Source organism: Mytilus galloprovincialis, chromosome 8 (assembly GCF_965363235.1).
Source record: "Mytilus galloprovincialis chromosome 8, xbMytGall1.hap1.1, whole genome shotgun sequence".
NCBI lineage: Eukaryota > Metazoa > Mollusca > Bivalvia > Mytilida > Mytilidae > Mytilus > Mytilus galloprovincialis.
Genome location: NC_134845.1, coordinates 61,761,998 through 61,776,251, shown reverse-complemented (window position 1 = coordinate 61,776,251; position 14,254 = coordinate 61,761,998).

The following is a 14,254-nucleotide window of genomic DNA, read 5'->3' as shown; positions in this document are numbered from 1 at the left end:
GCCCTTTTAACTAAATTTTCTACGATTTGTAGCTGAAAATTTGAGACCTCAGTAGATATAGAAAAGGTTTTTTGATACGATCTGTATATATGCATAATCTAAAAGATAATTGAATTTTATGGATATTGAAAGACCATGGATTCTCGTCGTTATTGAAGCGGTCTTCTATAGGTTTTCACTGTATATATAACCTATTTAAGTATTTAATAACAAATTTGAAATTCATGTTAATAATTTACCTGTTCATAGTCATTTATTTAATCAAATTGCAGAGACAGATTTGTACTACTTTCATTTATATGACTTTTTTCATCAGCTAAAAGTGAGGGACGAAAGATACCAGAGGGACAAACTCATAAATCGAAAATAGACTGACTACGCCATGACTTAAAATGAAAAAACAAACAGACAAACAATAGTACACATGACGCAACATAGAAAACTAAAGAATAAGCAACACGAACCCCATCAAAAACTAGGGGTGATCTCACGTACTCCGGAAGGGTACGCAGATCCTACTCCACATGTGGCACCCGTCGTGTTGCTCATGTTATAACAAATTCATAAATAGTCTAAATCAATAGGTCACATAAAAGTATATAAATCAATTATCTGATTGCTTTAATTGTTGTTTTTTTTATAATAATTCAAATATCTCTAAATGAATGAAATATAAGAACTCAAGTATTTTACTTTAAATTTTAACAAGTGCCTACTCTGACCAAATAACTTCTTTTCGTATGGACTAAGTATCCTAAAAACAACTACAGGTGATTGAATACATGTACCCTATTTGAGTCATAGAAATTGATTCATAGAAAACGATTTAAGTGTAAACAATTAGTTAATATGTATTACGATTTCTAAGAGGAAGTATTTGCGATGTTAATGACAGTATTGGACAGGGTAAACACAACCCAGAGTTAATATATTTGTAAAAAATATCCCATGAGGATGCGGTGTGCTTCCGGTCATCGGGATTTAACATTCCTTCCAAAATATTGCAGTACAATAGAAAGCATACAAAACAAATAATCGCAGGCAAGGGTAATCTGGTAGTGGTGAACTTAGGCAGATCACAACTAATAGAACAAGTGAGATGGAATGTTACATTGTTGATAAAAATAACAAATTATACAAATATGTACATGATGTATGATGAGTTTATTGTTTAGTGTTCAGGTATGACTAGGGGGTTCGTGTTGTTCAACTGTTAATCTTTGAATGATATATGTGGATTGATGCTTTTTTCTGTTCTTTTTGGGGGGAGAGGGGAGGGGAAATGGGTTTTTGGATGTGTTTTTTGGGAGGTGATGGTAGTCGTTTTATTTCTAGTTAAAATTTTGTTTACCTAATTATTCAACATAAATATGAAAATTTACCTGTTAATGATTTTTACGATTAGAAGGATTGAATGAAAGTAGACTTTTCTATAGCATTGTTCATCTACGTATCTATAAACTATTTGTTTTAAAATGACAGGCGAAGCGAACTTTGCATGTACCGGCCTAGGTGGAAATTATTCGGACTCAGATACATGTCCGCCATTAGGGGGACAAGTGGAAAAATTACCTAAAGGGTGCAAGTGCGGAAAGGCATGTTGCAAATGTACTGGTAAGTAAGGAATTACTTTTCAGTAATAATCATCAATAGAAAAGTTGTAGTCAATACAACTGACATATAAACACCTACTATTTAAATCAACGAAACAAGTTGATACTAATTGGCATTTCCCTGACTTGGAATAGACATGTTCACATGTACTGACGATTACATCATTTTATTGGCGTACTAAATTATAATCCGGATACCTTTGATAACTATTTAATGATAATGTTCTAACAAGAAATTTTAACAAAAGCAGTAATTTTAAAACGCTCCACACTAATTGCGATAGAGTGCAATAATTGAATCAGGACCAGGTTACCCACCTGGCCAACTACACACATCTCACTATATGCTATATTCAATCTATTTTTTTTAAACTTCATAGACAAACAAATGAAAGAAGATTGTCTTATTTGTGTTTTTTTTTTCTATTTTTTTTTTACTATTTTGGTACGTCTGTTTCATCAAAAGAATGTCTCTGTTGTGAGAAATTTGTTAATCGTTGTCAAAGTAATACGATTTTATGCAGCTGTCATATAAGTACGAGGTTAAACTGGCTATGCTATACAGCCAGGTTTTAACCACAGTTTTCTATATAATAAAATACCTGCACAAAGACAGGAATATGACTGTTGTTATCCATTCGTTGGTGTGTTTGAGTTTTTGATTTTCCCTTCGATTACGGATTTTCTGTTTTGATTATCTTTTTTTTTATTCGGTATTTTTGTTATTATACTGTTTAATAACTCATTTTTTATTGATAGATACATGCCTTGAAGGTTCTACATGTATGAGTGAAGGTGGCACATGTGATGGAACAAAAGATACAAATGGATGTTGTGGTAACCGGTTTTGTTGTACACCTCCTGTGACAACAACACCTGCACCATGTGAGTAAAACACATGAAGCTATCCCATAACATTGAGAAAGGAAATAGAGAATGTGTCAAAAGAGACTACCAAAATGTATTAGGACAAACGTTCAGAACTAAGTACATTTGATTAAAAATTATCAAACATTATCAAAATCAAAATATAAATGATTTTATCAAAAAGTTTATGCAAAATGTAAAATGATGTGTTTGTTAAAAAGGAATCAATACTGAAAAAAAATTTGGGTTAAAAAAAGTCAAAAAGTCTGGTATTGGTACAAAATTATATAACTTCAAATGATACACCTGCTAGTTGATTGTTAGTCCCTAGGGTTTCAGCACTTCAGTAGCTCAATACTTCAATATGATTATCTCTTCAAAAACATATTAAGTTTTATATTTCATATCTTAACGTCCCATCCATTACCAAACAGACATTATTGGTAGAAATGTGAAGCTGGTGCAGTAAAAGATGGTAGCTTTATATTATTGAGCTAAATCGATACTGTTAAGGACTTGGCATCAAATGTTTAAAGATCAATTATGTTTAGCTATAACATCGCATTTATAATTATGTTCATCAGTTCGATAACTATAAGCCAAAGCTTCTTTATATTCAAGAAAATGTGTGTTTTTTTTTTTTATTTTATTTAAATTTGCTGTAATACATTTAAGAAAATTATGTGAATCAAAACATGTATCTTTCATTAACCTCTAAATTCATGTTCGAGTCTGGAGTTGTTATTGGTCTGTTTTATTGTAATTTCTTTACAAAAATGTATAAGATTTAGGATTCTACAATATAATGGCCACCAATATCATCGAGAAGACACAAATTATAGACATGAACATCTTATGAAGTGAAAAAGTACTTTCAATGTTAATAAATTAAGTTGAAACGATTAAAAGCACGGTATAAAATGTTTGATGGTCGTCAAATTTTGTTTAAATAAAAATAATTGAAAGGTTAATCAAAACTTTAAGTGGCAGAACGACATACACAAAAATGGATGAAATAGGAGAAGACAAACAGCAGTGAAAATAAGCTTTGTTAAAACTTAAAAAACTATTGTATGAACTGCTAATTATTTAGATAAATAACCTTGGATAATTATACAGGTGTAAACACATGTCGTCATACCTGTCAGACTTGGTGTGGTACAGTAGTAGATGGAGACTGCTGTGGGTCGACGACATGTTGTAAGTAAGTAGAACATGTTAAAATTTATCAACAAATGATATGATTATCGTTAACAGCATACTTTCTCAAATCAAGTTCATAATGCATCACTCTTGTTAGAGGAAGTACAAACTCTGCTTAAGATGAGTAATTGCACGTGAATACATGTTGTTATGTACTATGCTCGATTTAGAAGAGCTTTAATGATGACGTCTAAACAGAAATGTGATATATATTGCACATTCATTTGAACAGTTGACATACACTGTGTGATAAGCATCACGAACCCTATCCCACAAAACTGTGTGAATTTTGACATTCCCGAGAGCGTGTCAATCACATCATTAGCAGTTGCATCTTGTCCTTTATACTTCTTGTTTATTTTTATAATTTTAAATTTTTTTAATATATTCATATTTGTTCTCATCGGATTAGTTCCATATCTCTTTTAATGAATGCAAGATTGGAGTTTTCTGTCAAAGTACCGTGTTCATTCTAAATTTACAATCAATGTCATAATTTGAATGACATTGCCGAAATTTGAAGGTAATCAGTTTAGTTTTAAACACAATTCGCATTTGACAAATTCGACTGATTTAAACTGTGGACTTTTTTTTTCAATATTTTGTAAATTTAACTTTATTTCTTATTTGGTATCAGCTTTTGAGTATACCTCGAACAGGAAAATTGCGTACATAGCCGAACTTCATTTATATAAAATATCAATGAAGAAAATATTTGAAAATATGAGTTTCCCTACAGTTTTTGCGAAGAGAAAATAAATTATGAACTTACTATGCATGCTAATAATTCAAATAAACTTTAGCTTTTCTTTTTAGTTTTACAACGAATACTTACACTTCACAATTTGTAATGTTATATTCATGGAAACTTATATACTTTTTTCCTTTTTTCTAACATTGGCCTCTTCAACATTTGTATTACCAATGTTATTTAAACTGATCGGGCGGAGCTTACGTTTTAATTTGCATTAGGACAGTCTATTTGAGGATGTGTGTGATAAGGATGATTGCCGTTATAATTATTGTTGATTTCTAATCACCTATCAGTGCCATCAAAGAAATTTACAAAAGAATGACTGGACACTTCATTGATGAGTTTATCCTAAAACACCCATCTATAGATGGACTGGTTTATTATGAGCGAACCAGTTAAACCCCGCCCAGTCAAGTGAAATAAATTGAGTAATATCTTGTACAAATCAATTTTTGCAACTAATGTTATCATAGATTTAACAAATGATATTTTATCATTTCAGTTTGGGCTGAGAATCTGACCTGCATCTTGAAGCCGTTTGAAGAAAGGTTTTTGTAGAAATATCTACAGTTATTAACCTAATAAAAATTGAATGATATTTATTATACTGCGTGTGACACATGTTCCTTGACTAACGTTCGACACCAAAACGCAAGAAAACCACATGCATTGATAGTATAAAACCCCTTACGTATACATACTCTAGTAATTGGCGTTAATGTCATTCATTGTTACTTCATTGCTACGTCCCTCTCTGCACTTAACTTCTAAAATGTCATACATTAGTTCTAATCTTGCAGTTCCTAAGTGCTCATTGTAATTCGTCTAAAGTAATCACTAGCCTGTCAACACTGAGGTTGTTAGTTTAAAAACCGCGCCTTGCAAAGTTTGATTGTTTCCCACTAACCTCAATTTAAACTGCTCGATAAATAAATTAGGTATTCACTTGGAAACTCAACATATACCCTCTTCACACTTACCAAGGAGGAAATTCTGGAAAATCATAGGTCTGTTCTATGTTCCTTTGGAATTTCAACCAAAGATTAAGAACTGTATTGGATACCTAAACTTCCAAACAATTGTATATTGATTGGTCTTCCAAGCAAGTGCTCCACGAAACCTCTTTCTATGTTATTAACATCTATTTTTGCAGCAATCAAACTTGTGCGCCAAAGTTTATTGCGAAACTTCCTATTTTAGAGGTGGTGTAAATCAGATGTGGATACTGAAAGATTCCAAAAATCTTTACGAGTTTTTACAATCTAAGACTCTCTCATCTTACAATTGTATTAAAACATTTGACTTTTGTATACTTTACATAAGTATTCTCCATTTAAACTAAAAGACAAATTGAAAGAGTTGGTATTACTTTGTTTCATTAAAAACAATAGCGAACGTCGATACAAGTATCTGGGGGAGAGATAAATCCTTCTTTGTAAAGAATTACTCCGATTCAAGCAAAACAATCTCTGAAACTGACATTATCAAGATTTTTGATTTCTTGATTGATAACAGATTTGTTACGTTTGGAACTCAAAGATGAACCAAAAATGCACCTCTTCTTTACGACTTGTTTCCTCATTATTATGAATCTGACTTCATACAGAAACTTCTTACGAAGAAAGATAAGAAGTTAGCAATATCATTTAACTGTACGTTCCGCTATATAGATGATGTTCTCTCACTAAATAATACAAACTTTGGTGGTTACTTTGAACGTATATATTCCATCAAACTAGAGATAAAGGATACTACAGATACAATTAGGCCTGCCCAATATCTTGACTTACATCTTGAAATTGACAATGAGGGTCGGTTGAATACAAAACTTTACCCCAAAAGAGATGATTTCAGCTTTCCAATAGTGAACTTTCAATTTCTATGAAGCAACATTCTAGCAACGCCTGCATACGGAGTATATATCTCCCAATTGATACGATAATCCCGGGCTTGTATTTCCTATCATTATTTCCTTGATAGAGGTTTGCTGCTCACAAGGAAGCTATTAAACAAAGAATTCCAAATGGTGAAGTCGAACTCATCCCTTCCTAAATTTTACGGACGCCATCACGAGTTGGCAGCTGACCGTTATGAAAAAAAAACGTTTCACAGATGATATCGGATATGTTCTTTATGTCGTAACTACAATACCCTTTTTGCACGAATGTGACCTACCGAATTAGACTATTTACCGGATTCCTTATAACATAAGCAACACGACGGGTGTCTAATGTTGAGCAGGATATTCCTAACCTACCGGAGCACCTGAGATCACACCCCGTTTTTGTGATACTTAATCTTTAGTTTTCTATGTTGTGTCTTTTGTACTATTATTTGTCTGTTTGTCTTTTTATTTTTAGCCATGGCGTTGTCAATTTATTTTTGATCTATGAGTTTGGTATCTCTGGTATTTTTCGTCACCCATTTACTTAGATTTCCATCTTCGGTTCTCATACGCCACTTTTTTATCAATGCAATTTGACCGTCCGGATTAAGCTAACATTTTTTATGATAGATATTGCCATTGAAACATTAAATAAGTACCTTAGTAAAAAATATTTAAAATCACTAGACATAAGTGTTCAGTCATGCAATGATTTGCACAGAAATAACTGGTTTAAACGTTTCAGTTTCATAGCTCTCGAGTGATCTAAAAGAATATATTTTATTATAGAATCGTACAGTATCTTGTCTCAGACTCATATACTGTTTGAATGCATTGTTATGAAGTTGATTGATTGTGTGTACTTTGTGTCCTGTGGTAAATAATTCATGCATGTTCAGGACGAGAACATATTCATTTTAAATTCAATTAGAAGACCTTGCTATAGCTGCAATAAGAAGTCGACTGGGAATTTCGACAGACATTAAGGATTTTAACCACCTATATACTTCAAAAGTAATTGCTGTAAGAGTTTTTAATGCATACAGAGAACGTTGATGAATTTAATGTACTCTGAAGTCAATATTGAAGTGAACTTTCAAATTATATCAATAGATTAGATACTGTTTGCTTGCTTTAGTAACATTGTGAATTTTATGAAATTGTATTGTTATTTGCATTTCAGTTTAAAGTACGATATTCTATTCTTCCGACTGCCTCAGTGAACAGTCGATGTGTGTTTGCCTCTAATGCGAGAGGTCAAGGGCTCGATTCCCGGCCGGGTCAAACCAAAGACGCCCATATTTGTTATAACTGCTTATCCGCTAAGCAAGCGGTTTTCGGGAGAAAAACAAAGAATTGTAGGCTTGTAGTCAGAATATCGTGGTTAGAAAGAGCGACATGTCTAATGCTGAGATCACACGTAATTCGAATTATATTCGCATTAACTAATTCGAATTAGTTTAATTCGCATTCGAAACGTTTTACGTCCTAACGTCAATTCCAATTCGAATTGCAACGGGCGTCAAATTCACTTTTACTGTCCTAGCGACGTTAACTTTTAATTCGTATTAACAAAACGTATTTCTTATGCGATTGGCTAATTCGAATAAGCGAATTCGAATCAATTCGAATTCAAAAAAAAGAAGAGTGTGTGAACGCGATTTGCGAATTCAATTCGAATTAAATGTACGCGTGAACAAGGCATTATTAAGGACTGTCCCTTGTAAACTAGAACGTTAAAAATACATATTTATTGATTTATAACTTCGTGATTATTACCGATCAATATCCATCAATCAGGGTCGTTACTTGAACAAGTATTTGTTTAGTTATATGATTGTTTTTGAAGTTGTGTAATTTTTTTAAATATTATTTTTTACTCAATAAAGTCATTTTGAACTTTAATAAAAGCATGGACTAAATGTATTATTGATGATTTGTTTCCATCATTTTATCACATAAAATTAAGAGTTTATAACATTTGAAAGGAGTACATCAAATATCATGCAAATAAAAGTTTACTTTAAGAATATCACTCGAAAAAGAAATTGTATACACCATTTACACTTATGTACGGATCACATGTATTTGTTTTAAATACAAATTATGAATAATACAAGTCTTAATTTAAAAAACTATATCAGTTTACCTACAGGATTTTCAATGAAAATTATATTTTGGTAGTCCTAAGAGACCAATTGTTGACTAGCGAGGTTTGAAAGTTAAGTGCGTCAGAAATTCAATTAGTGTTTCATCATAATTAGTTTTTTTCTCTCATTTGGTTGGAAAATAAACAATGAAATTTCTGAAAGCAGTACTGTCTATATGAATGGAAAATTAATATTTATATAAGTTACTTATATCAGTAATATTTGATAGAGCCTCTTTTTTACTAATTACTTGTAAAGGTAATTCTAAAAGTTACGGGTTTAAGTAATGACCCTTAATGACCAAGAGTAAGACACGAGAAGTCATTATTTTAGCTAAAAACAGTTACAAGGAAGCAAACCAAAAAAAGGAAAAGAAAATAATTTTTACTCAACATTCAAATGCATTGTATGTTCAAAAAATGTTCTGCATTTTCAAATATTTGCCGTTCAAAACAAGTTTTTTTTTTTTTTTATTTTTTTTTTTTCAATAGTCAGGATTTAACATCACCCTTACAGAACCACCTGACTAAGGTGTTACAGGGTTTCAAATATATAACAACAAAAGACTATTGTTTTATCAAGATTTACACAAACTAAAAAATAAATATTTTGAAAATCTTTTTTTTTCTCTCTCTCTATCTTTCACTCTCTCTCTCTCTCTCTCTCTCTCTCTCTCCTTCTTTCTCACTCTCTCTTTCTCTCTTTTTTCACAATCTCTTCATATAGAAATATCTATAGATTATTTTAAAATAGAAGAAAAAAAAGATGGTTTACATGTGCTATGCATATATTACATGTTGTTTGCTCTGTTCCATAAATAGGTCAAAAAGATATATATATTGATATAAATTTGGTTGTTAGATTACCATTCAGGATAAATAATTAGCATAGGGGCCCAAAGTTTTTCAAGTTCAAAAACTTTGTTGTATTTTCTTGCTGTATATAACTCTAAGTTATAAAAGTTTCTCACTCTGTTTTTTAATTCAATTGCATTTGGAAGCTTTTCTTCTAGCTTGCATTTATATAATATGTATTTTTTGGCAAAAATTACAAGAAAATTTAAAAATAAGCTTTCTTCTACATGTTCTACAAAACCAAGAAAAAAGTTTTTTTTGTTAAAATCAATGTTAACATAGAAATTTTTCAGGCAAGCACAAAACAAATATAAAAAATTTGATGTCACTTGACAATCATAAAATAAATGTCCAATAGTTTCATCTTCACATCTACAAAAAGAACATACCTTTGTATCTTTGATTTTAATCTTATATAAAAATGTATTTGTAGGAATAGTCCTTTGTAAAAACTTATATTGGAAATTATACAAATATGTATACAACATTTCTGAAGTATACAAAAGTATTTCTTCCAGTCTTCAATGTTAGAATGCAGCTCATCCTCCCATTTTGAAAATTTTACAACTGGAGGATGTGCACATTTTACAATAAGATTATTATATATGAATTTGATATTTTTACTGCTAGTAATTTTCTCCAATAATTTGGCGCAGGAGTGTCAGAAAAGAAGATTTTTGTAAAAGTTAACGACGACGGACGACGACGGATGATAATCATGCACTGTTCCCTAATCCCTAATAGTAAAAATAGTTCATATTAAGTTTTCTTTACTTTCTTTTTTTTGTAGATATTGCCAACCTGTTTTGAAAAGTCACGATATCTCATAGACTAAGTTAGAATCCAGGCGAGGGAAGAACAAATATGCACTGTTCCCTAATCCCTAATAGTAAAAATAGTTCATATTAAGTTTTCTTTACTTTCTTTTTTTTTAAGTTATTGCCAACCTGTTTTGAAAAGTCACGATATCTCATAGACTAAGTTAGAATCCAGGCGAGGGAAGAACAAATATGTCAGATCTAACATTGTTCGGCTAATGTTTAGACGAATTATATATACAGAATGGACACAGCCTTGTATCACCTACATTACTGATGTTCTCATGGATAAATCTGTTGTATACTTGTCACTGGTTCAGACGTATTTATAAATATCATATTTTGTCTGTGACTGTATCGTGCAATAATCTGTATGATCCTTTACAATAGATACTTCACCTGATCTGTTACAATTCAATCTTCATGCATTATACATCATGTACTGTATTACGACGCTAGATTAATACTGGCGACGCTAGATTAACACCGAAGAAAGGTAACACCCGGCCACCATAACCTTTATTATATTGAAGGCTATATGGCTGAGTTATCTAGCGTGTCGGATACAATGCAAGGTGGTACTGGTTACATATTGTAACTCATCAACCACGTATAGTGTATGTTATCTTTATCACATATTTTGTACTGAGTTGTACGTTTTTTCATGGCCAATAATAGCCGGAAGTGAAGGTTGGTTATCAGTCCTCGGGACCAATATCGATATCAGCCCTCGACATTCATATCGAGCTCCCGAGTTTAACTTCTGGTAACCTGTCAATCAAAAACTATTTGTAAACAAGTTGTCATCCGAACAGTTAGCCGACCAGGAGTGGTTTCTCACAGATCGAATGACGATGCATGTAAATTCATACAAAAAACGAAAAATGAGAATACAATGAAAAAAAATTTAGAATGTTGCGAATCTGCTGTAGTAGAAAAAATGTAAAAATCAACAGTGAAAATCACAAAAGTTCCTGTACAATTTTGACGTCATAAAGAATTAAGAAAATATATGACGCCACAATGGAACAGTGATTGTTGTATGACATCGCAAGTCCAAGCGGAACATATTTCCAAATCATAGTAGCGATATGGTGTTTTCTTACTTAGCATTAATTGGAAATGTAACACTTTAAGTCGTTTGATATTAACTATTCTGAGAATTAATATATGTTTTGTTAATTATTTGACAAACTTTTCAAATAACTTTGTTAACTCACTGTGATACATTTATCAAAATTTTTGCGTTAAATATTTTTTGGAATTTTTGTTCAAAATATCAAATATAACTTGGTATATGCTATCTTTTTTTATCTTGCTTGAAAATATGTGATACATAGATTACAACATGTCATTTGCCATATGGTCCGTGGTATCAGCCTAAGACCCATATCAAGCTCTCGGGCTAAAGCCCTCTTGCTTGATATGGGAGTCTAGGGCTGATACTATGGAAAATGCCATATAATAATCTATAAATATATATCCAGAGATGCAAGAAATTGTAAAAATTAATGTTCGTGACCTATTTCATAGTATTGGTTTAAACTTTGTATGCTATTAGCAGTCTGGTATAAACATATCATTAGATGTACTAAAACCTAGAAAAAATAAAATAAATGATTATTATAGTAAAACCTGGTTTGCATATTTATAGGGTTGTAAAAAGATTTACTCTGTACAGAATTATACGTCTTCAATATTGTGTGCTCAAGGCTCTGTTCTAGGACCAAAGTTATACTGCATGTACTCGAAACCTGTTGGCGACATAAAATGCTTTACCACTCGTATGCCGACGACACTCCGGGATATCAAGTGATAAAACCGGAAGGTGTTTGGGACGATTTATCCGACCGTTTCAAAGCGTGTTTGTCAGAGATTGGATGACTTTAAATATGCTGAAACTCATGAATCAGGACAAAACAGAGAACATCGTCTTTGCTCCGAAACATCGAGTCAAACAGTTATCAAAATATGAGCTACCCTTCGATGGCACTATTTAAGTGATGCGAACTGTGTTAGGAATCTGGGGGTGCTATGACCTTGAGTTTGGAAGAGCAGGTAACAGCCGTCTCAAAATCATGTTACCTGCAGATTCGAACCATCGGACACATTAGATCATATATCACTGAAAATGCGTGTAAGACACTAGTCTGTTTTCTTGTCACCTCCAGATTAGACTATGGGAACGTTTTGCTATATAATGTAAAATCTTCCACTAAAGCAAGACTGCATTGCATTCAAAACACAGCAGCTAGACTTATCACAAGAAAACGGAAGTTTGATTCTATAACACCTGTTCTGATAAAACTGCATTTGCTTCCCGTGCAATACCGATCACATTTTAAACTTTTACTTTACGTTTTTAAGGCATAACACGATAAAGCACCTAAATATTTGGAAGAACTGATTGTACCATACGCTCCTATTAGAACACTTCTGTCAGAAAAGGAAGGACTCATAACGAAAACAAGAGATGTCCGCATTAAAATATACGGTGAGAGACGATTTGACCGAGCTGGAGCGACATTGTGGAATGATCTACCAATTCATTTACGGAAACAACAATCGCTTCCTTGTTTTAAAAAAGGTTTAAAGACACGTGTTTTAGACTGTCGTACTGTGATGTGTAAGACCTGTGATATTTATTCATTATTATAAAAGTTTAAGTGATAGGGCCTTTCTATTTTATCTTATTTAAATTTTTAGTTTTAAAGATTTTATTTAAGAGACAGTTTTATTTATTTTTTCTCTGTGTTTTACTGGTTAAATTTCTACCTTATATTTTCTCTTAGCTAAGTGAATAAATCCTTTAAAGAAATTTATATAGATTTAACTTGTGTATATAACGCAGGGAATCTAAATACTTTCATCGTTATTTTATTTAATTTTTTGGTTGACTGTTATATTCTAATATGTTTTTATGGTATTCATTGTAATATATATGTAGGACTCAAATCTATGGTGGGTTCCAAATCTATGGCAGATTCCTAATCTATGGCAAATGTGACGTCATGCCTTCCCAAATCCATGGCAGATATTGAATAATCCTAATCTATGGCAGGTTTTATGATTTCCTAATCTATGGCGGAATTTTATTGTTTTCAAATCTATGGCAAATTTTGTGCAAATAGGAAAACAATACAGTACATATACAACCAATGACTGGTCTCAAACAAGTGGAAATATACGACGACGGGAGCATGTCTATACCATTTGTGAATAATTTAAATTTCGATGTAACGCGTCTCCTGATTGGCTTACGTTATTTTGTTATGAGCCCATATACATAATTCAGTCATGTGACCGTGACGTCATCAAGGTTTTTTCATGGTTTTCTACGGTTTAAAATGGAATTTAGAAATAAATTATAAGAAATGACTGTAATATTTTTTCTGTCTATTCGAAATAACATAAAAAATGTGGTGAACACTGTTAAATAAGCCGCTACGCGCGTTATTCAGTGTGCACCAAATTTTTCATGTTATTTCTTCATAGACAGAAGAAATATTACAGTCATTCCTTAAATAAATATTTTTTTAATCTATGCATGGTACATGTATCTGTTTAACACATTTATTAAACTAACTAGTAAGTCCCTTAACAAACAAAAAGGCAGGTTTTATATATAAAAACAAGATAAATTAAAATGAACAGTTTGAACTTTCACATAATATTATTTAATTGTTAATATTTTTTGTTTGTTTAATGACAATTTAAATCAAATTGGTATCTGGTTATTTGATATTTCACTTCTTGAACTTTGCCAGTCGTTAAATATTTATTAGAACTTCTTTTCTAAAATCTCCGGTACTGAAAACAATAGTGTCCCTATTCATTGTGGGCTTTGGCTGGTACAGCACATTTTGTCCCTATTTCTGATAAAAGGTCACAACTTCCTTTAAACTACCTGCAAATTGTTGTAGAGGGAATCAAATACTTTCATCTTGAATGTTGTTCGAATCTATAGCTTCCCCCATCATAAGCGGCGGCGACGATGTAATATGGCGTTATTCAATTGTGACGTTATGAAAAAGATCTTGCATAGATTTGGAGAAAACAAAAATCTGCCATAGATTTGAAGAAAACAAAAATCTGCCATAGATTTGGAGA